Raw genomic sequence first — 26,398 nt, 5'->3', positions numbered from 1 at the left:
TGGATGGATGGATGGATGGATGGATGGATGGATAATCAATCAATCAATCTTCGGTTCACATATTGTATTAAGCCCACAACAGGTCCATTTGGTTTAAATTAACATGTTCTGTCAAGTCACTCAGAAGGGCTTCCCATTATGGACAAACCAAAACACAATGACATGTTCAACATGTCAGGTAGAAGACCTGGAAAGATATTGCCAGTGAACTTAGAAAGTAATAGTTTAAATGGACCCATGGTCTGACTGTAGCTGTAAGCTTCCTATTCTCTTAGAAAAACTGACCAGATTGGCAAGTAAGTTGCTCTTCTCCGCTAATCTGAAGGTCCCATGAAGACTACGTGCAAGTTATCTGGAATGTACAATTTTGTCCTCAGCGCTTGAACCTTGGGTTGCCACAACAAATCTAGATCAAACTTTCTGAAACTATTCCAAATTCATTAGATAAGAAATAGTAGCATAAAGTTCTCCAGGTATTTTGTGCTTTAGCTGCAATGGATACATGAATGTCCCAGGGAAAAGATTAAAAAAAAAACTTCAAATATGTGAATGCTCCAAGCAAAAGGATAAACACAGTAGGAAGCCCATGAAGAGTGTGGATGAAACAGGGTATAAAAGGTCAGGATGGATAAGAAAAAGATTAATATTTGCTTCATGTCCTTCTGTTGTCTGAATCACCTGCAGCAGGCAGACCTGAAATTTGTTACAGGTAAATAATTACAGTTGGTATCTCCCATAAATATCCCCTTGAAAGTTTACTGCAAAAAAATAGAGATTGTATCTCCAAGCAACTGTCAGATGGCAAGAATAAATTTCAAAGGCTTGAAATACTGATGTGCATTTCTCTCATAGATATCTCTTGGTCTAGACTTTGAGGCTGCATTTTGACAGAACACATAGGATGGCTGAGAAATTAGCAACTCTGGACCCAAATAATAATAATAAAGAGCATGTGGTGTTGCCACTTGTGGTTTGTGTCTTTTTTTAACCCCTGGACTTGGCAAAACAGGAAGTCATCACTCTAAAAAAGAACAGGAATATTAAGAGGACATATCCCTTTGCATTTAAAGCACCGGAGATCATAAATCTCACCCCAAATGGCAAAAACCTAAAGAGGTCACTGTGTAATGGAAGGCATAATATCAGTGCTTTTCAGTACTGTAATAAATCTGACATTGCTCTTTTAACTTGAGTGGCTTCTGTGCAGGTTGCAGATCAAAAGTTTCTTTCTTCCCACTCTGTCTCCAAAAGATATGAAAAATATGTGTGTGTGTGTGTGTGTGCTATATGTAAAGATGGAGAGAATATAAAAAAACACAGAAAAGATGAAGAGGACTCCATATATGTATTTAACTGTATGCAGTACCAACACCTGTTTCTCATTCTGCATATTCGGAGAGATTGGCGGTGACGGTCCATATGTACTAGATGAAATATCTATCAATTCTGGTCTGAGTAATCATCCAAATCTTGCTACTATCAAAACTATGCTTCACAACTAACAAATTGTTTGGCATCTGAATGCCCCAAAGATGCTTTTTCAAGGGACAACTGGACTTTCTGGTTTTGTGTTTTTTTTTATATGCAGTACAATGCAGTGAGCCATGTGCAGATCTGTACTTTGGAGAAACAAAACAACCAATTCAGGAATGCATGGCACAACATAGAAGAACAAACCCATCAGGACTAGAGTCAGCAGTGCACCTGCATTTAAAAGATAAAGGCCACTCTTTTGAAGACAGCAAAGCCCATGTTTTGGACAGAGAGGACAGCTGGTTTGAAAGAGGGATCAAAGAGGCCATCTATGTCAAAACTAACAGCCGTCTCTCAAAAGAGAGGGAAAGATACAACATCATCTATCTTCAGTCTACAACACAGTCCTTCCAACAGTTCCAAGAAGCACCACACCCATTTTCACTACTCAGGTGACCCTGACCACACAGATAAACCTCCAGTTGGCCTTAATGACTCACTAAAAGAAGGCAAATGACCAGCTGTCTGCAAGGAGTATAAATCCTTCCATTCCCCACACCATCCAGTCAAAGCTGAAGAAGCTTCATGGATGAAAAGCAAAATATCTTCAAAGAAAAACCCAAAAGTCCAATTGACTCTTGAAAAAGCAGAAAAAGCACCTATGTGACAACCATGACCTGGATGATGATAACCTCCATAGACAGAGCATCTGAACTTTCTTTTCTAAGAGGATTTTGAATACATTTATACACTTGATATAAGAGAGCTGAGAGAGGTGGGGCGGGAGGGAAAGAGGGAGAGAGAGAGAAAAAATGTATAGAATCACAATGTGTTATACTGCATTTTGCTTTGCTTTGTAATATATATATATATACACATAACACATATCTCATAAAGGATAGCAAGTCAATAGAGTATCCATGTGCACAGATAACTGGGTCATTAAATATAACATTTTAAAAGGGGATATTTTGCCTTCCATTTGAAAAAGCTTTTAAATAAGCAAATAACTACTGAAATTTGTACAAGTTGCCAGGGTTGATCTATGACTATCATGAGATAGCTGTTGATTATCCTTGCCCTAGAACACAGGTGAAAAGAAAGGGGGGGCGGGGAAACCTAACCTGTCAAGTAAGGATATTCCAATGAAACAGATAATTCAGGGCTTCTCTGACTCAGACCTGCAGCTCATAATCAGTATGACAGAGGTTGAAGCCACAAAGCCAGATCAGTAGGTGCTTTGTCTTTCTTCAGCTCTTGGCTGGCCCAATGCAGATAGACCAGGTTACTTCTAGCAAATGCACTTCCTGCTTCCTTCTTGATTGAGCTGGACTAATGTTGGAAGGGAGAATGAACCCACCTCCACCCAAGGTTGGGGCTGTGCATGGGCCCAGGTTGCCACATCCAAGCCAGCCCAATCCTTCTACTAATCTGAAATCTTGGGGGGCCAAGAGTCAAAATGGCTGTCCTATCCCAAGCTACTGCTGGTTCTGCAGCAAGAAAAATCCCCTCATCTCTGCTGCAGGAAAAATAGGAGAGAGGAAGGGAAGACAGCACACACTTTTATTCCTGCTCTCTTTGTTGGAGTGTCTGAAGGAGGGGCTGCAAAACTGGCAGACTTGTGTCTCCATTGTAGGATCAGAAATTTGGGCTCCAGGAGGAAGAGTGAGACAAGCATTTCATCCAATGAAGAAAATGGAGGCATAGCATTCAAAATAAAATAATAAAAAACAATGGCACAAAGGTAACTTCAAGCCGTTTGGATTACCCTGCAGCTGTGCCAGAAATAAGTCAGCTGAGCTTTCTAATAATCTTACAGTCAGGCCAAGATGAAGTTCGGAAGCTCCACTAATGAGGCTATCTAGTTGAGTAATGAAATGTCTGCAGGAAAATATCTAAGCTCAGAGAGGACCAAAGACCTTACTGAGCTCCTTTGAAATTGGTTGAGACTTGTGGTGGGGAAATGTCTAGAGTTTTCTTGCATTATACAAAATCTCCCCGAGAGGGAGCAAATAGTATACTGTTTTCTGATAGCAGCAAGTTAACAAAGAGTGTTTTTTAAAAAAAAAAAATCTCCCCAAATGTAAAGGTAGGTTAAATATTTAAACACATACATACACCCCTAAGCAACTTTGGGCCCAAGATGAGAAGGGGCTTGCACTGATAAGCTGTGAACTCTTGGATGCTTTTCTAATAACAAGGAAGGCTTGTAAAATGGTGCTAGAGTAGGCTGGGGGAAGAGGGAGGAGAACCAGGGATCATGTTCTGCTATAGGCATTTTAATAGAAGGATTCAAAATAGCCCTGAAGGCAATTTTCAAGAGAATAGTGAAGATGCATTTGACAGGGACATTTTTAGCAAGGGGTTATATTGGCTTGGGAACTATTACTGGTCTTCCCTTCCTTTGGTTCTCAGTCCCATTCCCATAATTTAGACAAGCTTGATACTGTCCTGGTAATTTATACTATGACTCTCAGAATGTCCAGTCATAGATCGGTTGACCAAGCTCGATAGTTGGAATTGTGGTGCTGCAGATCTTGAGGGCATTAATTTGGAAAGGTTAATTAAAATTGTACATCTTTTCCTCCTCCTCCAAAATTACCACCTACAAGGTGGCAGTTGAAAAAATGATTCATACCTTTGTCTCATAAAGGAAGAATCTCCTTGCGCACATTCCTAACATGACATGATTTTTTTTAAAAAAATAACTTTCCTACAATCCTAATGTAAACTTAACCTTTGAGGCTTTAACGTAGAACTACTGAAGAAGTATGACTTTTTTAAAAAAACAATGTTTGGAACAGTATATTCAATTTTGCTCAGTACTGATGCTATAATATTTGTTCCGGACTAGCAGGCTCGAAAGCCTGCAACTCTGATTGGCCCGCGAATAGCAGATCGTGATTGGTCGCCGCAGACTGATGCAATTGGCTAGTAAACGGGCTGCCGCGATTGGCCCAGCCAAGAGCGGCAAACTCAAATCGCCTTCATTGGCTGCCTAGCCGCAGCCAGCCCTATATAAGGGGCTGCTGCGGCTGGGGTTAGTGCTCAGATCTGAAGTCACTAATAAAGAGCTGTTGTTGTTATCTGAGTCTTGCCTTCATTCTTGAACCATCCTCCCAGATCTAACAACATTCATATGCATTTCACTTGTTTTATATACATACTGTATTGACTTCATAATTTGAATCCCTGCATCTTTATCATTATGAAGACTTAATTCTCTAATGAATGGTCTTAAATTTGCTTTAATATTTATTCTTTCTTTAGAATAATTATTGATGCAATATGATAATAAGAACAATGATCATATAATTCAATAATTGGAATAAATAAAATGCATAGCAATACATCAGATGTTTTGATGTATTGCTGTGCAATGCTTAGAACCACAACATCAACCAGATGGTTAATATGCTCCATCAAACCCTTCAATATTTGTAATAATCCCCCTTTTTTCTTTCTCTCTCTTTTTCTCCTAATTATGATCTTAACAAACAGAAAAATCCAGGATCATGCAACAAACCTTTCTTTTCCCTTTCACTGCAGCTTCTTGAATTCTGTGAATCTTCTCAGATCAGGGAGAAGGAACAAACAAGGTCCTTCTCAACTCTAAGAGAAACAGCTTCATACACAGAACTTCATTAGTGTTATTCTATGTTAACTTATTTCTATACTGGTGTTGCATCTGTCTACCATATTTACCTATTTAAAATAATTTTCTTAACTCTCTGGGCAATTAAATCATTTTGACTTTAGAGCTCCAGATTCAGACTTTCTCCCATTTGCTTTAGCTGTTATCTCTCTCTTCTCCCCACTTTGGGGAAAAAATCTGGCCTTTTTTTCCTTATCATGGTAAAATTTGGGCTCTCCCCCTCCCAAATGTGGGTTTTGAATGTGTACTTCATTTGAATTTTCCCTTCTTTCTTTTCTTTTCTTTTTTTTTAAATAAAAAGGCACCACTTTGAAAGTGTTTCAAAAAGTGTCCCATCTGTTGTGGAGTAATAGATTTTAGTCTGTGGGGGTGGGAAGATCTCTGTCAAAATCACTATCTGATATGGTCATATTAAAACTGACAGGCTTGTAGATGTCAATTGGTTAGCAAGTCATATGTCTCAAGACTGCCTGAGGGTGGCATATGAGGCCGTGGACCTACAGTAAGCTACGTAAAAGCCCTATTTACAGCCACATGTATTTTGATGATGGAATGGCAACTGACTGATTCCCATCTCTCCCCTTCCCCCGTTACATATGAAGGAAGAAATCATTCATCCTTTAAGCTTTAAGAAAATACAAAGGCCCCTTTTTGGTTCTCTGCCAAATAAATGATCCTAAAATATTTCCATTTTTTTCTTCTTTTTTAAAGTTTTTCTTTATAATGGCATTGGTGTTAACAAGCATCAGTATCTTATACTATAAAGCTGAATGACACACTTCTGGTGGCATTTCATATATCTGATGGCATTTCATATATATCTTGGTAAGGATCTCATTCCTTAAGGCTAATTAGCAGGGGGGAAATGCTTATTGACACATTTAGTTCCAGTGTAGCTTCCATACGTAATTCCAGTATAACTCTGTACTTCTCTTTAGATTTTGAGAAATCATGGTGTCCAAAAGTTTCTTCAAAGATAAAAAAGAAAGAGAGAGAGAGAGAGAGAGAGAGAGACAGACTGTTACATTAGGCCTACAAACTAAAAAAGGACAAGGAGAAAAAAGTAAAAGTGGGAGTTATTCAAAAGCAGAAGTCCAGAATTATAAAACTTTTCTTAATACAACTGGCAATCTTGTTTCTTTGGTACAGGGGCACAAATGCATATGCCATTCCACAAAAGTGTGGATAGAAAAAAAAAGCTTGCTAATCCAAGGTTAAGCACATGTGGGCATTATATACACTAGTTATAATCTGTGAATCAAAAACAGAAAAATGTCACAGTGTATTCATAACTGCTGATTTAAAAGCATGTGCAGGAAAAGGACAAGAGAACTCATGATTACAGGCACTGGACCAGGGGTGGGATTCTACAGGTTCGCACCTATTCGCTAGAACTGTTTGTTAACATTCTAAGTAGTTCAGAGAACCGGTTGTTAGAAGAAATTACTGGCCTAATCCTGTAAGGAAGGCAGGAAGGAAACATTCTGGTGTTGCTTACAAAAACTGCCTCTCCGTTAACTTTTATTACAATCTTGGCAGGACTAGACTTCCTGTCTCAGGAACTTTTCTGGAGTTTTTTCCCCTCCTTTGCTGGTACTTTGCTTGTGTTGAGTGACCATTCAAAGTTACAATGGCACTGAAAAAAATAACTTATGACCATTTTTCACACTTACGACTGTTGCAGCATCCCCACAGTCATGAGAGGCCAGGTGAGGAGATGCGTGCCTCGATGTGAGTGATATTGAGTTGGCCACACCCAGCCAATAACATGACCACCAAGCCATGTCCATCCCAGTCACATGACCACCAAGCCACACCCATCACCTAAGCCACGCCCACAGAACCAGTTGTTAAAATTTTTGAATCCCATCCCTGCACTGGACAATGCAGGCTAAAAGAAAAGTTGCTTCAGCATCTTGACTCTCCTCAGATTCAACAGGTACATACTAACTTTTTACATGTTTCTGACTCCCAAGGACCCTATTTCTCCCAGGGAACAGTCATTTCCCAAACATTTAACTTTTGGGGAAATTCAGACTTCTGCTGACCTTGAATCTGTCATTTCCAGAATTCAAAAATATTCTTGTTTTGACTCAAACTCTTGGGAGTATCCTTCCTATAGTCCAGTAAGATGGAACAAATTATTCTAAGGCCTTGTCTCTTATGATTATAATGATCCAAAATATAATTTTTCTAATGTATAATGATGAATGTCATGAAGACAATATTTTCAAGGAACATTCCCTTATTCCAAAAGAAGAAATGAGTCTTAAATAGTACATCTACACACTGTAGAATAATTTTAATTGTAATTGAGGGAACAGAAACAATGGAAGCGGTCATTCACAAGAAAAGTTTGTTCCTTGTATTGAAATGAACAGTGCATAAACACAGAAACCCTGATATTTATATACACAGGGATGCCAATAAATTCTGATTATTTGCTTAATCAATTGATTAATTGATTAATTTATCAGTTAAATAATTTTCCAAGGGGCCACATGAGAAACTGGGCCTATGTTAGAGAGCTGCCGCCACCGTCCTGCCATTGCCCTTCCCCCCTCTTCCCTCTGCCGCCACCACTGTACAGATGCCCCACATCTCACCCCAATGCCCTGACCCTAATGTTGCCAATGCTCCACCACCTCTGCCAATGCCACCAATGCCACAGGTCAGACAGGCACCACCAGGAGGCTGGATGTGGCCCGTGGGCAATAAAATGCCTAGGTCTGGCTTAGAAGATTAAAATTATATAATGTGAAACCATGGTTAAAATACCTGCATTTTTAAAAATTCTGTAATGTTCAGATAAGACATCTGTCCCAAGAATGCCAGTAGTTCTTTTTGCAGAGTCCACTAATCCATATAACAAAATAGTTGAAAAATTGTGTTAATTCTGTCATTCACATTCTGGGTTGTGGAATCATTGGTCAGTAAATTGACCAAATCATTGGTTTGGCAAAGAGGAATTGAAATTGGTAGAAGAAAGGAAACAGGCTAGAAAGCTCAGAATGACAGAAACAGCTTTTGGATTTATAGCCACAGTGAGTCACTGATATTGAAGTATGTATGTATGTATGTATGTATGTATGTATAAAAAGAATTCAGGATTGAGTAAGACAGTGAGTTTAATAGTGGACTTAAATTCATTGCCTCTTTGAGATATTAAGTGTATTTATATTAAATCATTAGGTTTGTACTGGATAATTGTAACCTGGGATTTGCCAAACTCTTTCCAGAGATTTTCTGTGAGCTCCCCATATTTAATTCATATCTCCTTACAAAGCCTTTGTATATTTCCTTATACAGCCCCACAAAATAGCCTGCTTTCCCGCATTGCCTCTTACTTGCAAGATACAATTTTATTCTATTGCACATGATCTCATTATCTCATTTTTGTCACTTGATCTCATTTTCCTTGGTTCGAAAAAGATTTAACAATGAATGATAAGGATGAAATTATCAGCACAAAAAAAATAGACAATAATTAAATGTCAGTCATCCTTGTGACAGAGGAAATGCAATTCTGTATTGCACTATTTTTGGTACTGAATAGTATGATACTCATTAAGAAGGGCTCTTTTTTGGAGTTTTTTTTAAAGCTGGACATTTTTGCAGTGATTTCAAAGAGAAGAAATGCATTTCACTTACTAAGGCTTTTTTTCCTGCAGATTTAATTCTTTCTATGGAAATATTGGCTAGAAAATTGGCAAGAAATGGGCTTATTTATGCATTAGAAGAAAAGTATGAATATTAAGAGTAAAAAAAAATCATAGTGCCATTGTTTTGATGAAGATGAATTGCAACTTTTAAGGCTTTGTAAGCCGCCCAGAGTCATTTCTAGGTGAGATGGGCAGCAAACAAGTCAAATAACTAAATAAACAAACTTTAAAAAAAGAATTAAAACTATCCAATTTATGATAGAGCTTTTCTTCTGATACTCTGCAATGATATCCTCAATTTATAGCTAAAAATATATGCGCTGGATTATTCAGTAGACTTTCGATGAGCCAACTATCTAACTTGTTGCAAATCATTAGTAGGATTTTTAGAACAGAATAGAATAGAATAGGAACAGAACAGAACAGAATTGAATTATTGGCCAAATGTGATTGGACATACAAGGAATTTGTTTCCAGCACAGAAGTTCTCAGTATGCATGCAAAGCAACAGAGTAATAATAATCACAGTAATGATACTGTCCTGTAAGAGGAGGTAGCAGAGAAGATGAGAAGAGTACTAATAATACTACAGCCATTAGTCATAGCTCTCTAATCAGATTTAACTTGCTGCATCATGAAGATAATTTATGAATGGTCTTTGAGAAGCGTGTCCTCATGATACCCCTTGCATTTCGTTCCTAGCCCATTGCTGAGGCAGCATACAGCTATCCCTAGCTGCTCCAGTTTGCAAGTGTTTTCTTTCTCCTCCCTTGGATGAACCAGGGTGCCACACCAAGGACAACATAGTCAGAAAGAGTGATCTGCTCACCTCCTGGCAAGTTTCTGGAAATGCCACTCCTCGAGCCTTTTCGCCTTTATTTATTTATTTTATTCAACTTATGTGTCGCCCATCACACCTAGAGGTGATTCTAGGCTTCTGCTATAAGAGAGATCAGATATCTGATTTTTCCTCTTTATACTGCAATAAAAAACTCTGCCAGACAAGAATCCCATTTGATGTTTGTGTGCATATGTATCAGAGATGGTATTCAGCAGTATTCTGCCAGTTCTGGAGAACCGGTAGCAGAAATTTTGAGTAGTTTGGAGAACTGGCAAATGCCACCTCTGACTGGGCCCACCCCCATCTATTCTCTGCCTCCCAAGTCCCAGCTGATCGGCTGAGTCTTCTTTGGTTGCCCTGCACAGGAGAACAGACCTCGAAAACAGGTTAGTGGCGTGGGGAGGGAATGGGGATTTTGAAGTAACCTTCCCCCAGGAGTAGGGAGTGAATGGAGATTTTGCAGTATATCCTTCTCCTGCCACGCCCAGCAAGCCATGCCCACAGAATTGATAGTAAATATTTTTGAATCCCACCATTGATGCCTATTGTTTGTGTGTGTAGGTGTATGAGATTATACAGTAATAGGAAAAGCACATGAGGCATGAATGTGAAATGAGGAGAGAGGGAGAAAAGAGGACCTTTACCTGATTTGCTAGGAATATTGGCTTGGTTCCTTATGAATAATCATTTGTAATAAAAGCTAGGAAAAAGAAATTAAGGCTGAAATCTACAGTTTTGCCACGTTGCCTTGTCAGGAGGTACAGATGCTGGATGGAGATGGGTGGGAAGAATGATAGGAAATCCACCTATCAGAGCCAGGCATTAAAGTGGGTGAGGACATCTAACTGGTCTTGTTGAGCAGGAGCCATAAACGTTGATTCTGATGGCAGCCTAATTCACGTTAATATACTTTCCTCCTGATTCAGGGATGGGAGAAAGCATGTTCCCATGGTTGAAGCCCAAAGGTTTTATTGATTTTTTTCTCCTCAGGTGATTGAACCCCCCCCTCCCAATATAAATCCTGTTCAGGAAACAGGTGTAGAGAGAAGCTTTTGCTCCCTCCTCAGTGTTCTCAACACAATCACCAAATGAAACAAATTGCCAGAGGTTGTAATGTCCAATAGATTGAATGGATCTTTATTTAAATGATTTGATAGAGAAATAGAAAACAGATCTATCACCCACTATGAAAGCGCCTATGAAATTGGGTCAGAAGTTGTTTGTCTCTGGTGTCTGAAGCAAATACTCAGGGATATTTTCATTGTCAAGCCATGGATATTTTTCTCTGATTCAGTATTCTTATATACTGTATATTTTTATGCTCTTTATTGACTTTCTTAAAAATATCGTTTTCTCTTTGTTGGTAGGGAGAACTTTCACACAAAACCATAAATTAAATCACAACAGTCTGGTAGCTAATGGAAAACATAACCTGTAGGTTCTCCAATATAGTTCTAAGAGTTATGGAAGTAATCTCTTATTTGTGAAAATATATCACATATCACCTAGTTATTTCTGCCTTTGTTCTGTACTATTATGCTTGGAAAGTAATTAGCTAGGAAGTGTTTGGCTTCAAAATAAGCCAAAACAATATTGCTGCATTAAAATTTATAGAGGCTAAATACTTTTTTTCAACTCTTCAATCTTTTTTTCAGTCTTGGGCAATATAGCTATGTTTTTGTAGGGTTTTTTTTCTAAAATCCAGTTTTATTTATGCTTTCTCTTTTAAGCAAAACTGTTTAAAATTCCAGCCATTAAAAAAAAATGAACTCATCAAAGCGTTAAAGAATTACATTTCATAGCTATCTGAATTTAAGCTTCTGTCAGATATAATAAATATTATTAAAGGATTTTAATTTTCAAAAATAATCCTCTCATGAAAAGTTGAGATAAATTAAGCATAGTATATAATTTGAAAGCTAATGTCCTAAGCCTGTTAGGTGATATTTATATTGATGTTTTCCCCAATCAAGAAACTACATTTTGGTCAATGTGAGCTCTCAAGGATATTTTCTAACCTCTCTAAATTTGAAATTATAAGCCAAAATTAATAAAGTTAAATTAAACAAAAGTGTGATTTTTTTGTCACTAATTCTTGAACTTTTGAATACCTGCAAGTGACAACTGCTTTTTTAGATACATAGATTTCATCAGTAAAATAAGTTCTTAGCTTTTTACCATTTTATGGTTATTTTATGGATCCAATATATCTTGTCTTAAAGCAGTGGTATATTATAGGTTGAATGATGTATGATATATGATATATTGAGTGATATATGGAAATTCTAGATCTTATTATAGAAAATTATAGAGGGGATAAAGGCAATATATGAAATTTGAATGGGATGAATGAAGAGATTGATGAGTGGAACTTCATTTCAACAATAGCTGCTTTCCATCGTACAGCAGATGTATGTTCTTATAGTTTCTTTTGAAAGCAACAATTCTATGAAATGGCATATAAAGAGGGGTGGGATTCTACCAGTTCTCACCTATTCGCTAGAACCTGTTGTTAACATTCTAAGCTGTTCAGAGAACCGGTTGTTAGAAGAAATTACTGGCCTAATCCTGTAAGGAAGGCAGGAAGGAAACATTCTGGTGTTGCTTATATAAACTGCCTCTCCATTAACCCTTATTACATGCTTGGCAAGACTAGACTTCCTGTCTCAGGAACTTCTCTGGAGTTTTTTTTCCTCTCCTTTGCTGGTACTTTGCTTGTCTGGAGTGACCATTCAAAGTTACAATGGCACTAAAAAAAGTGACTTATGACCATTTCTCACACTTACGACTGTTGCAGCATCCCCACAGTCATGAGAGGCCAGGTGAGGAGATGCGTGCCTTGATGTGAGTGATATTGAGTTAGCCATGCCCAGCCAATAACATGACCACCAAGCCATGCCCACCAACTAAGCCACACCCACAGAACCAGTTGTTAAAAAAATTGAATCCCACCCCTGCATATAAAGATGCATTCTTGGTTGTAGCAAGACATGAAACAAATACCAATCCCTTAACATAAAATAGTTCTGTTTCTCTACTTTAACATAGAACTAAGACTTCTCATCCTACTAGAACAAGCCTATCAAACTGGCGGCCCACGGGCCAGATGCTAAATCATCTGCAGGCCACATCCACCCTGGCTCTGCAAAGGCAAAAAACATTCCGATACGTCACAATACGTCATGTGATGTGATCGAGTTTGACACCCATGTCCTAGACAGAGATAATGAAATCTGACTTTACACTGACTTAACATCTGTACTTTGTTGGTTGCAAGTCCATTAATACTGGTCACTTCAGATTTCCCAAATAATTTTACCTGAAATTAAACCAGTTGACTTGTTTGCAGCTTCATTTTTTAATTTCTTTTTTCCAACTCCAACCATATATTTCATTTATTTTCACTATTAAAATTCAATTTTATTATAAATATTCTTCAGATTTCCCAAATAATTTTATGTGAAATTAAACCGATTGACTTGTTTGCAGCTTCTTTTTTTATTTCTTTGTCCCACACCAACCATATATTTCATTTATTATTTTCGCTATTAAATTTTAATTGTATTGTAAATTGTCTCAAGATGCAGAATTATATTGAATCAGAAAAGTGCTCAGACAGAAGATAAACTAGAAATTATATTTAAAAAATGCTTTGAGGGAAGAAAAGCAGAAGATACCATTACATGGTGAAGGCATGCTTTTCCTACAGCAACTTGCCAAGTTAACCTCTACCTCTCATTAAGGTTGGGAAAGTTTTCCCTCTGCAAAGAAACTACTCATCTTAAAAGTTGCCCAGTTTAGAGACTCCAGGCATAAGGCAACTTCATATGTTCAGGAACCATCTCCCAACCTTAATGATAGCAAAATCAGGCATTTTATTTAGATGTTAGTCTATGCAGGATATTTACTGGATCTCACATTTCCCCCAGTTCGAAGAGGGAAGAACAAACTCACATCAGAGTGATTGAGGAATACATAGTGCAGTATTCAATTCCCTTCAAAATACTAATGGGTAGTAAATTTTTTCACTCCAAAAGAGCCTCAGTATGTACAGTATTATCTCCTATTTACTTATCACACCCTAGTTAGATAATTCAGGGATACATCCAAGTAAACTCAATCCCATCTGTATCAGAATGTCTGATTCTTTTTCAAATGATTTGCATAAACTCTTCCCTTTCCATGCTATTCTGCAAGCAGCAGGTTGTAGTATTCAGGTTTATGTTTCAAAATGTTGTGCAGGTTTGAGCTACCCGGTCCTTTTGGTGTCTGTGTTGTCACGAATATTAACAGGTCACTTTGTTCTCACATGCAAGTTTTTATTGTACTATCAAAGCTTTCTCTAAAAGCTTTTTTTTAGCTTTTGTTCATCATGCTACATCAAAAGAAAGAAGCTTTGAAGATTGTCTTATATAAAATGTACCTCCAAAACCATGATACACTTTCATTTCAATTGCTGATTGGCCTCAGAAAGAATGATGTGAACTTCAAATAAAGGAAGGTGGAGAGAAGGCCAATGAGAACATCCACCATCCCTCAAAATGTGCGACTGCATCTCCCAGTTAGTGCACCTTCCATGGAAAGCTGTCAGCTGTACTTGCCTTTTATCAATATTGCTAAGAAAGTAAATTTGTCACCGTACAGCTGAAAATCTCTTCAAGATCTGCTTTAATGTTTCACGCTACGTTTGCAAAACAAGAGTAATAAGAATAATGACACTATTATTACTCTTCTTACTTTGTTTTCAGTTCATCACTTGCATATTTGAATAATGAATTATATTCACATTATCTCTACATTCTTGCTCAGGAGTTCCTCTGCTGGCTGGAAGTAAAGCTATTATCCAGTTGTCAGTTCTGAAGAGCCATTCAACGTAGCAAGCAGTGACTCTGACATGCAGATATACTACTCGGCAAAATTATCTAGTATACAATTTCAAGCTATAAATACAAAAATTACTATCTGCTGTTTAAATGAATCTGGAACAGAGCTGAAATGTTTTAAAAATGCATCTGGAATACACTTTGGGACAAAAGAAATAATTGTAAATGGTAAAAGGCTAATTAATACAGTTGTAATTTGCTGACTACTGTGTTATGAAATCATATGCATATCTACTCAGACATAAATTATGTTCATTAGAACTTACTCTAGGGAAGTATGTATAGGGTAGCAACCCTGAACTATTAGATCCTTGTTCTGTTCTTTTAACACAGCTCTTCAAACAAAGAAAATCCCAGCCATGTTCAATTTCACAGGATCCTTCATACTGGGAATTTAATAGCATACTGTTAGAATTAGAATTCTTTCTAGGACAAGTGTGATTGGACACACAAGGAATTTGTCTTGGTGCAAATGCTCTCAGTGTACATAAAAGAAAAGATACATTCATCAAGAGTCAAGAATCATAAGATACAATGCTTAATGATAGTCAGAGGGTAGAACAAGCAATCAAATCATACTAGGAAACAGTCAATAAAAATAATAAGGGTACAAGCGACAAAGTTACAGTCAAAGTGGGAGGGGATGGGTGATAGATTAATAGTAATAGGAGATTTTGTAAATAGTTGAACAGTGTTGAGGGAATTATTTGTTTAGCAGAATGATGCGTTTGGGGGAAAACTGTTCTTGTGTCTAGTTGTTCTGATGTGCAGTGCTCTATAGCGTTGTTTTGAGGGAAGGGATTGAAACAGTTTATGTCCGGGATGTGAGGGGTCTGTAAATATTTTCACAGGCCTCTTTTTGATTCATGCAGTATACAGGTCCTCGACTGAAGGCAGGTGGGTAGTAATTGTTTTTTTCTGCAGTCCTAATTATCCTCTGAAGTCTGTGTCTGTCCTGTTGGGTTACAGAACCAAATTAGACAGTTATAGAGGTGCAGATGACAGACTCAATAATTTCTCGGTAGAACTGAATCAGCAGCTCCTTGAGCAGTTTGAGCTTTCTGAATTGGCGCAGAAAGAACATTCTTTGTTGTGCTTTTTTGATGATGTTTTTGATTTTTTTTTGAAGTTTTAAAAACAATTTTATTTACAAATTTAAAAAACATACAATTTCAAAAATACAGAAACAATAATAACACATAATTTTTTACATTTGTTGTCGAATTTGGAAAGTCCTAAAAATCATTATTGGCTAGTACTAGTCACATCTTCACTCACTGTCACATCCTAAGCTCTAAATAAATTTACAATATACTCCATTTATTTTCACGTTGGGCTATAACTACTCTTCTATTGTGAATACATTCATGTTTTTTAACTAATAAACACAGAAAGTATTATAAATGGCTAATAATAATAATAGTAGTAACAGAGAAAAGAAGGTTTAAAATCTTTAATTTTTTATATACTTCTTTTGAAGTTTTAAAAACAATTGTATTTACAAATTCAAAAACACAATTTCAAAAATACAGAAACAATAACAACACATAATTTTTTACATTTATTGTCAAATTTGGTAATGTTAGGTGTCCATTTTAGGTCATATGATATAATAGAACCTAGGAATTTGAAGGTCTCTACTGTTGATACTGTGTTGTCTAGTATTGTAAGTGGTGGTAGTATGGAAGGGTTTCTTCTAAAGTCTACCACCATTTCTATGGTTTTGAGTGTGTTCAGTTCCAGATTGTTCCAGTTACACCATGAGGCAAGTTGTACAACCTCCTGTCTGTATGCGAATTCGTCATTGTCTCGAATGAGACCAATCACTGTTGTGTCATCTGCAAACTTCAATATTTTAACAGATGGATCATTTGTTGCTCATTTTATTAACGTACCTCCAATTCAACTCTATTCATTAATTAATCCTGTTTATGAAATGATTATCAAGTTATCACAAGTCCACAAAAAAACCTTATTTGCCAATCAAAACTAAGTTGTTAAGGTCCCCATATATATGGGAATGGAAATAATTGGATAATTTAACTTAATTGTGTAAAGGTGCCAGTTTTTTCTCCCACCTCATGATGCACTGGGCTTAAAACATAGGGTGTTTCCTAAGTCAACTTTAAGATATGGGCAGATGGAGGTGGGTGAATGAATTTATAATATTAATACATAATATTCATTTTACTATACTGTTTATCACCTAATGTTAAGAAACACCAGTTAAGAAAAGGAAAGCTTGTCTCCTTCATGTTTGTACTTCATACTATTCATATTATTATTCTTCCATAAAACTATCAGATTGCTGCTCACCATTATTGCTTGTGCTTGTACCCAAATTAAACAACAGTGTTCTCTGTGCCTCCGTGTATAGTCATGTTGGCAATATGACCATGGAAGCATCTTTGGGCAATGCTGGCTCTTTCAGTTAAGAAATGGAGATAAGCATCACCTCCTAGAGTCAGATATGACTGGATAAGGGAAATTTGCCTTTACCTTATTTATTTAATAGTATCACCCTGAATCAGGTGTTCTTATTTTGACTGAATTAATTCTTCTATGACCTAGAAATGAAATCACTTTGAAATCTAAATGAAATAATAACATTAAAAAAAGAATGCAGGCCAAAGGAAGTCCCATAGGAAGCTGGGGGCCCAAAGCCAAAGTGAAAAAAAAATTCTTCTAGTACATAAGACATCAAAATACTATACAAAACCCATTTTTTGAAGTTCTAATCTCCATCTTATGTCCATGGACATTGTTAAAAGAAAGCTATACCTGGACATTCTTATTCTTGTTGTTGTGCCATTTTCATCATTGGACATTGGTGATCATGTTGGCGAACCTATTTTTACCAATAGCTGCACGAAAAAGTGCTGCTGAGTTTTGTCCAAACCAGTCCCTTTGAAGCCATGATGTTTTCCTTCTGCCTGGACCTTGTTTGCCTTCAATCTTTCTGTGGAGGATTAAGCGAAGTATGTTATATTTTTCCAGGTGTCACATCCCATGTCCAAAATATTCTAACTTTCATTTTTTAATGGTTTTGATGATTTCCCTTTGCTTTCCCAGGCAGCTTATCACCTCCTCATTTCTGATTTTGTCAACCCAGCTTATACGTTATAGTTATCTGTAAATCCACATTTCAGATTCTTCTAGTCTTCAAGTGGCTTTCTGTCAGAGACCAACTCTCTATTCCATAGAGCAAGATAGAAAAGATGTAACATCTGACAAGCCTGATTTTCAATCTTAGGTTTATGTCATGACTGCAGAAGAACTTTTTCATTTTGAAGAATGCTGTTTCAGCTTTCTCTATCCTTGTCTATACTTCAGTGATCATGTTCCAGCTTTCATGCAAATTAAAACCGAAGTACGTGATCCTTTCAACTTGTTCTAGTGGTATTCCTTCCAAATTTATCGGTGGTAAATTAATGGGTTTGCTGATGACCATGATCTTGGTTTTTGAGGTGCTAAGCTTCAAGCTGTATTTTTCAGATATTTCTGTGATTCTGTTGATGAGGAGCTGAAGGTCTTCTTGCTTACTGGCAAACAGAACTGTATCATCATCAGATCTTAAATTGTTGATCTGAACACCATTTACTTTTAGGCCAGCATCAATGTTTTCCAGTGCTTTGTTGAAAATTGACTCAGAGTAGATATTAAACAACAGTGGAGATAGGATACAGCCCTGTCTGGACAGAGAGGGTTCCAATCCAATCAAAAGGAATATGTTTACTTTTCTACTTAACCAGTATTATTTTCAGTTGGTACAAGTTGATGTCCCTGGTGTAGTTTTAGAATAGAATAGAATAACAGAGTTGGAAGGGACCTTGGAGGTCTTCTAGTCCAACCCCCTTCTCAGGAAGGAAGCCCTATACCATTTAAGACAAATGGTTATCCAATTTGTTCTTAAAAACTTCCAGTGTTGGAGCACCCACAACTTCTGAAGGCAGGTTGTTCCACTGATTAATTGTTCTAACTGTCAGGAAATTTCTTCTTAATTCTGAGTTGCTTCTCTCCTTGATTAGTTTCTATCCATTGCTTCTTGTCCTGCCCTCAGTTCATACCACTTTTTAAAAATACTATTTGGAGCCTCCCTGAATTTAAGATGCCCATATCCCATTCAGAGTCTCCGCTGTATCATGGCAGCATGGAACAATTCTACAGTAATTTACATCTTTCTTTTGAAGAATTCACAGCCTGGGATTTTTCTTCTCTGTGTGAATCAGACAAAAACATATCCCTGAAGTCCCAAAGGTGCTTTTTCAAAAAGCAACTGGAATTTGTTTTTGTTTTTTGAAGGTGTTTTACTCAGAGGTGGCATTCAGCAAGTTCTGACCAGTTCTGGATAACCAGTAGCGGAAATTTTGAGTAGTTCGGAGAACTGGCAAATGCCACCTCTGGCTGGAGATTTTACACTATCCTTCCCCTGCCATGCCCACCAAGCCACACCCACAGAGCTGATAGTAAAAAAAAAAAATGAATCCCACCACTGGTTTCGCTTCTCATCCAACATTTTGATATCTATTCACTTCTCTCTCTTAGAATTATTTTTGGGTGAGAACCGAAACATCTTCAAGGAAAAAACGAAGTCCAGTTGCCTTTTGATAAAGCATCATTGGGACAACCATGACCTGGATGACTGAGAATCTCCATAGACTTCTTCCTGAAGGGAGTGAATATACTCTGTCCCAAATAGCACTCTCCAAGCCTGATCTCCATGCCATGTCACGTTTCTTTTGCCAACCAACGACATTCCCAAACCTCTCTCTCATGTATGCATGGGAACAGGAGCATTTCCCCATTGTGATAAGGGCAACTAGCAGAAGATGAAGCAACTGAGCCTTAATCTCCATGCACAGCCCAAGGGGAGGTGAACACTGCACCAAAGTAATAAAATTGGTAGAGAGAAATGAATGGGGAAGTGCCCTTTCATTTCCCAGAAAATATGTCCGTAGGGCATCATTTTGCTTTCAAATTGTGGTGTTGGAGAAGATTCTTGAGAGCCCCAAGGAGATCAAATTAGTCAATCCTAAAGGAAATTAACCCTAACTGTTCTTAGGAAGAATACCTATTGATGTTGGAACTCAAAGGCTTTAGCCACCTAATAAGAAGAGGGAATATTTTGGAAAGTCCTCAATATTGAGAAAACTTGAAGGCACAAAGAGAAGGGGATGGCAGAGGATGAGATGGTTAGAGAGTATCATCAACACAATGAACATGAATTTGGGCAAACTCCAGGAGACAGTGGAGGCCAGAGGTGCCACATGCTATGGTCCATGAGGTTGCAAAGAGTTAGATACAACTTAGCAACTGAATAACAATGGCATCATTTGCCATGGGTGACTACATAGTTACTATCACATTGTCAAAGATATGTCCTTCATCAATTTAGTTCCTAAACAACAACAACAACTAAACAAAACAATTTAAAAGCTTGGCTTCAGGGTATCATAATACCCATGCTACTTTTCACTGGATACTTATTCGTAGCCTTTTCTTTTATCTTCCACACTGAATGAACAATAGGATATGTAATCAAACTGTAAGAAAAGAGTTTGCCTATTCCCCTTACAATATGTTTCTTCCTTGTGTTTTTCATCTTGATGCCTTAGTGCAATGCTCAAAGGAAGTGGTGGCAGGTTGAACATGAAATATTGTAGCCATGTGCAGACAATGCTAATGACATACACATCTGAAATTATAAACAATACGGGGCTAGTCTGTGCAAAATAATGGAACCGATGCTCTTCTTTATTAAAGTTATACAAAGAGCTTTTGTGATCTTACCTATGTTGCTTAGTACTAGCATGCATAAGTAGGGAAAGTGACATTTTGAACACAAAAGCAAAGAAACTACATCTAGTCATGCATGTATATTTTCACACATCTCTCAGTTCTAAGCCACAAATTATTGCAACAAATTAGAAGAGAGTCCACTCTGAATTGGTGCTATTTGAATTGAATTAGTGTCAGGCCCTGCTCTATATCACTCCCACTAGCTATAAAATTTATGAAGGAACACTGAGAATTAATCTGCAAATATATACTAATTCACGCTGACCTTTTTCCAAGCCGAAGCCCTTTTTAGCACTCAGGATAGGTTTAACATTGCCCTACTGAGTGTTGTTATAATGCGCTGAATGGTTGTCCGTAATTATATAATGCAAATGACATTTGCTTTTTTTGTTTGAGCGTATTCCCTCAGATGTTTCCTTCTTTTTATCACGCTCCTCACACATCTGTGTCCCTAAAATGGCAGCGTAACCCCTCCTCTTTCTGTCCCCAAGTTCCTCTTTCTGTCTTTGCCGCCTGTCACATAGCAGCACCAAACAGTTTGGAATGAGCTGGGCTATGACATATCCTTCTGACATAGGTTGGGCTGCCAGCTGGCTGGAACAGGTGTAGACTGATTCTCACCATCAAATGGCGACATAGATTTGGCACTGCCCCAGTGCACAGACATGAAAAACCTGTTCTCTTCCAAATTTAGGGGAGGTGGAAAGTGGGCAGTTTGAGATAGATGAACTGCACTTCAATAAAACTTCCAGGGATTCATCCACCTCCCCCCATGTCACTTGGTTTAAGACTTTTCATCAGGATTCTCTGTAATCCAGACAAATGATTTGTTCCTTTGTCCCTTGTTTGATCAGACAAACTTTTCTGGCAGGAGCTCATTAGGGGTGCTGCTTTATAATCCATCATTTGAAGATCTACCTTTATTCCCTAGAAGATAGCCTTGGCCACACACACACACACACACACACACACACACACACAAACACGATATATATATTTTTTTTGCATCATAGAGTAAGCACAAATCACCGGCGTATGACATCTATATTGCTTTGTAACTTCTGCCTCTGCAGTGCAATATAATTTTTTAAAGAAGTCAGCTATGATCACTGCTGTATTTTACTAATGCAATAAATTCTGCAGGAGGATTAAAGAGCTTGTGTGTTATCAGACTACTAGATGGGTGGAGGACACAGAGATGGGAAAGATCTAATCAATATAGAAGAATCATTGTGGAGAAGGCAGTAACATAGGAGGATTTGTATATTTAAGAAAACCCTGACCTTTTAGAACAATAGAATAACAGAGTTGGAAGGGACCTTGGAGGTCATCTAGTCCAACCCCCTGCCCAGGCAGGAAACCCTACACCATTTCAGACAAATGGCTATCCAACATCTTTTAAAAAAACTTCCAGTGTTGGAGCATTCGCAACTTCCGGACACAAGTTGTTCCACCGATTAATTGTTCTATGAGCCACTCTTCATGGAATAATATGCACACTGGAATGCAATTCGACGGCAAATGTCTCCAAATTTGGTAACATTATCCTGTTTTCTAAAAGAATGAGGTTGAAAATAGGTGGGGTATTGGGGTATTGTAAACATACAATTTAAATGTAAATTCTTATTGTTGTTTAAATGGCTAAGATAGGACAGAATGAGCTTAAGTTGAATACAAACGAAAATTGGCATGCATGAGAGATGGGCTGATCCCGGCATCCTCATAGTAAAGATTTTTTTTTTTTTGCACCCTGGCCTGTTTGAGCTTTTTTTGGGGGGGTGGGGGATGGGATGGGCGCGTTTCCTTTTTCTCCCTCACTTTTAAAACACAGACAGCCACCTCACAGGCTGCATTTATGCTGCTTCTGGATTGGCTCCATGCCCCCGGTGGGCAGCTAAGCTGATTTATTTCTGGCTCAGCTGCAGGGTATCAGAAATCTCTGTGAGTGTGTGTGTGTGTGTGTGTGTGTGTGTTTGTGCTTACAAGGCTACAGCTCTGCAAAGCCTGGGCTGGGGCATTTTCCCATCAGCAGGAATGCCCAGCTGTTGGGCCCTCCCTACTCCCTGGGTTCAGACCCAGTGGCATCAGGCCAAGTTGCTACCCTTTCACAGTCCTTTTGCCTTGTGAGCAGTGAGATGGTGCCATTCTGGCTTTTTCTCATCCTAGGTAACAAAGGGAAGGTCTTGATAGGGTACCCCTTTTATGAGATCCTATCCCAGAAAGGTAGAAGGAGCATCTGGGGTTCCTATAATTTGAAGGGTGGCTTTACATGATTGCTGGTGTGAAGGTTTGAAGGTAGGATGAATGTACCCAGAAAGAGCGAAATAAATTAAAAAAAAGATAGTCACAATGCACCTAGAAAAAGTCCAACAAATTATTACAAATTATTGCAGCCAAATAATTGTTTTGTACACCCTGTCCAGCCTTTCCAGCTGACTGCAACGTGGAAGCAATGAAATAGTCTGCCTGGAAACGTAATGGTCTCCCTAGCATGCGAGGTTTTCAAATCGAAGCTGGATGATGTCCAACTATCATGAGAGGGTTTCATGGATTCCTGCACAGAGTAGTGGTTGTACTAGTTTGCCTCTAAGAGTCTTTCCTTCTGGGGTCCTTGCTGCTCTCTGGTTGAGATGATTGGGAGACTGGAGGTTAAAACCCATCAAGAACAATTGCTGGAATTGGGTATGTCCAGTTTAATGAAAAGAAGGATTAGAGGTGACATGATAGCAAGGTTCCTAGAACCTAAGACTAAGGAGAAATTTCCTGCCAGAACAATTAATCAGTGGAATGACTTGCCTCCTAGCTTCAGAGGTGCTCCAAAGACTGGAAGTTTTAAAGAAGAGATTGGACAACCATTTCTCTAAAATGGTATAGGGTTTCCTACCTGAGCAGAGTGTTGGACTAGACTAAAAGACCTCCAAGGATTCTTCCAACTATTCTATTCTATTCTATTCTATTCTATTCTATTCTATTCTATTCTATTCTATTCTATTCTATTCCCTTCCCTTCCCTTCCCTTCCCTTCCCTTCCAGTCCAGTCCAGTCCAGTCCAGTCCACTCCACTCCATTCCATTCCATTCCATTCCATTCTTAATTTCATTACTCAAACTAGGTAACACCATCGGTGCTAATCATTAACACTGATGATGTTACCTAGTTAGGTAATGAAACATCTGCAACGTCCAAGCTCAGAGAATACCAAGGAACCCTCATGTCAGCCCTGAGCTACAAATATTCTCCTTTATTGGCCCTTCAGTGTATAATCTCTATAATTCTTATCAGACTCAGCTAGCATGCAAAATATCAGGGAAAAAAGGGACCTAGCCTAAAACAAGTGGATCAGCCTGTTTAATTTTCCAAGAAAACTCCAGATTCATAGGCACTACAATTCTAAGAATTCCAGCAACTAGGTCAGGCTGGTTCAGATGTGGAACCTACCACATTTGAGCACACTGTGTTGACCAATTGAATTGGCATGGGACATCTAATGCAAGACTGCGATCAAGGGCAGCCATGAAATTCCTCATCAAAATACCAAGGGTGGGGAAGCAGTTCTCATAATTTGTTCATTTGTGCCTGGCATTCAAGGTAACACTATTCTTGAATGCTGAAGTTAAGCCACAGTTAATGGTTCTCCTTGCACATATGTGCTCGTTGTTTCCAGCTCTAGGGGGCAGTGCTCATCTCTGTTACAAAGCCAAAGAGACAGCGCTGTTCGAAGACATCTCCATGGTCATGTAGCCAGCATGACTAAACACTGAAGGTGCACAGAACACTGTTACCTTCCCACCAAAGTGGCCCCTATTTTTCTACTTGCATTTTTACATGCTTTCGAACTGCTAGGTTGGCAGAAGCTGGGATAAATAATGGGGGCTCACTCCGTTACTCAGCGCTAGGGATTCGAACCACCAAACTGCCGACCTCTCTGGTCAACCAACTCAACGTCTTAGCCACTGAACCACCGTGTCCCCAAAATTAATAGGAGCTGATAAATATCTATTCCATTAATTCTTGTCCTTTTTAAAAAGCAATTAAAATCGTTACTTTAGCTTGTGGTGGAAAATTCCATAAATCAATAATTTTTTTAAATGTGATCTTTATGCCTAGGTTCCTTTTTAAATAATGAAGAAAGTTAACTGGTAAGGGTGCAATCTACAGTCAGCTTCATCTGGGCTCTTGTCCTGCCTGGATCTTCTGTCAAGTGACCAGGTAAGTCCTTGTCATACTTGGAAGCTGGGATGCTATCATAATTCATATATATTTCTTTTTATTAATCAGGAAGACATGGAGGCCTTGCTACAATGTGTGTGTGTTAAATGAGGGTGATTGCTTCTTTTTCCTCTTTTCTCCAGAGTTTGTGTTTCCTGGGATAAACACAATGATTTCTACAAATGAGGGCCATATACTGTCTTCAGATTTTAGAGGCATCCTGTACTGAATAATAGCTACTTCTTGGTTTATTGCCTGTGTTTATTGCTTCTGAATGTCTCAAAGATGCTTTTTCAAAAGGCAACTGAATTTTGTTTTTCCTTAAAGACATTTCACTTCTCATCCAACTTCAGCAAGAGAACTGAAGAAGCTTCTTTGATGAGAAGCAAAACATTTTCAAGGTTAAAAAAAACTTCAATTGCTTTTTGAAAAAGCACTTTTGGGACAACCATGACCTGAATGATAGATATTCTTCATAGACATTGCTTCTAGACATTAGCTCCATTCTATCTTAGTTCTTTTTATATTCTTGAATAAGTATTCACAGCATTAACACTGAAGACTGTTTTCATACCAACACACCTAGAAGTTATCAACAAATTAGAGGGAGTCTTACTGAAAATTATCTACTACTTTATGCATATCATTCCTCTTGATCCTGGGAAATGACTGGGAAATCTATTCGTGTATTTCTTGGCCAGTATACTTGAAAAGCCAGCTTGCTATAAGGTTGAAGCCAGCTTGATATACTATTGAAGACATCCAGAGGTCTAGAAACTGAGAGTTTGTGAGTTCTAGTGCCATGAAAGTCAGCTGAGCGATCTTGGACCAGTGACTTCCTCAGTCCTTGGAAGGAGGCAATGGCAAACCAGTTTTGAAAATGAAAATCTTTCCATAAAAACTGTAGGAACTGTAAGGACTTGTCCAGGCAGTCACTAGGTGTCAACGCAAATAAACACATGCACACATGCACACATATGCATGCGTGCACACACACAGATATGCACATGCATGCATGCACACACACGCACACACGCACACACACATATACACAAAGGGACCTTGAAAATGGAGATCCTTGCAATAGTTTCCATTATATCATTCTCCTTTGTCCCGGAGTCAACTATTTCTTAGAGCAGCTGTCAAACTCACAGCCCGCAGGCTGGACACAGCACACGCTGGCCATGCCCATGCCCAGTTTAGCAAAGGGGGAGAAAGTCCCGATATGTCATGTGATGGCTCTGTAACGATGTGAGTTTGACACCCCTGTCTTAGAGTTTGTTAAAATATGAGATGAACAGGAAACATTTTAACAGGCAGAAATATACAATACGGCGTTCGGTGGTGTCAGGCACATCCTTTGAGCCTCTATTTGGGTTTTGTTATGATTCAGTAATTGAAAAAAATAAATAAAGGGCCAGCCAATAACCTCAGCTTTAACTCGAAGAATGTCTCTGAGCACCTATGTTCAGAAAATAAAATGCTTGGAGGGCACAGCCCCCAGCGTTTTGTCTGAAAGTGTGCCCAGCTTCAAGGGAAGGAGAAGAATTCAGATGATGCTCAGAGATTGAGAGACACACATGGGAAGGAATCTGACCCATTTGCTTTCAAACCAACAGACTCTTTGTGACTCGTCCCTTTTAGCATATTAGCTGTTTCGTGACTGCACAAAGCCATAGCAGTCATTTTGTAAAAAAACCAAAAACAAACTATCTCTCCAAATTTCTTTCCAATTGCACTTGTAATTAGTGTGTCTGCCTCTGTGGTAAAAAAAAAAATCTATTTGAATGGAGGAAGGTAAAGACAGCGTGGCAGCTAAATTGTGGGAAACAGGCATCTGGTGCAAACTACAAGGATGAAAATAATGACAAAACAAG

The 26,398-nt window shown here is 38.3% G+C and overlaps 1 long non-coding RNA gene across 1 annotated transcript in view; it reads left to right on the top strand.

Moving 5' to 3' along the window:
- The window catches only part of LOC148128009 (uncharacterized), a 139,357-nt gene that overhangs the window by 28,883 nt on the left and 84,076 nt on the right, over positions 1–26,398 (top strand). The window contains exon 2 of the long non-coding RNA XR_015741294.1: positions 24,420–24,521. This is a non-coding gene — a long non-coding RNA (uncharacterized LOC148128009). The remainder of the gene's footprint in view (positions 1–24,419; positions 24,522–26,398) is intronic.

The sequence above is a fragment of the Pseudonaja textilis genome, chromosome 1 (genome assembly GCF_049901715.1).
Source record: "Pseudonaja textilis isolate UNSWEBS1 chromosome 1, rPseTex1.2, whole genome shotgun sequence".
Lineage (NCBI taxonomy): Eukaryota > Metazoa > Chordata > Lepidosauria > Squamata > Elapidae > Pseudonaja > Pseudonaja textilis.
This window is presented reverse-complemented; position numbering and strand designations above follow the sequence as displayed.